The following is a 784-nucleotide window of genomic DNA, read 5'->3' as shown; positions in this document are numbered from 1 at the left end:
TCAGGTCTGACACTGAGGTCTTTGATCCATTTGGAGCTGAGTTTTGTGTAAAGGGGGAGACTAGATCTCCTTTCTTTCTTATATATACATGGAGCTGCCTATCCAGTTTGACCAGTACCACTGAAGATGCTGTCTTTCCCCCATGTTTACTTTTGGCCCCTTTGTAAGAAACCATCCAGAGGTGCGTGGAAATATGTCTGGGGATTCAATTTTATTTTATTGATCTATGTGTCTATTTTTATGGTAGTACCATCCATGCTGTTTTCATTACTATCAGTTTTTAGTATAATTTAAAATCAGAAATCACTTGCTCACTTCGGCAGCACAGACACTAAAATTGGAACGATACAGAGTAGATTAGCATGGCCCCTGTGCAAGGATGACACAAAAATTCGTGAAGTGTTCCATATTTTTCTGTTAAAAAAAAATCAGAAATCATGGTACTTTTAGCAGTTCTCTTATTGCCCCTATTATCTTCAGTTGACGTCAAGAAGTCAGTGTTGTCCAGTTGTAATAGGGGAAGATCCACATGTGAACTCACCGTACTTGTAACACCATGCAGAATACCTGCACAGACTCAACCAGACGAAATCCCAGTTTGGAGAATGGGAGGTAGACACAAAGTCCTATACCCCAGTTCCCCTAGCTGAGGAGTTATTGGCATTTGATTGCTGCTGGGAAAGGAAAAGTCAATTTTTTTTCAATGATGTGAATACCTGGGTACAATGACCACACTCCAGGGCAGACCTCACACCCAAGAGCAGTCAGCCAACACAAACTAGAT

At 41.1% G+C, this 784-nt stretch overlaps 1 non-coding gene across 1 annotated transcript; it reads left to right on the top strand.

The window, feature by feature from the left end:
* The first annotated feature begins 307 nt into the window (after positions 1-307).
* On the top strand, positions 308-414 carry LOC118595063. Its single transcript, XR_004946441.1, has one exon. It is a non-coding gene; the product is annotated as a U6 spliceosomal RNA (small nuclear RNA).
* Positions 415-784: the final 370 nt, after the last annotated feature.

The sequence above is a fragment of the Onychomys torridus genome, chromosome 13 (genome assembly GCF_903995425.1).
Source record: "Onychomys torridus chromosome 13, mOncTor1.1, whole genome shotgun sequence".
Lineage (NCBI taxonomy): Eukaryota > Metazoa > Chordata > Mammalia > Rodentia > Cricetidae > Onychomys > Onychomys torridus.
Note: the sequence above shows the minus strand (reverse complement) of the source record. Positions and strands in the feature narration are given on the sequence as shown.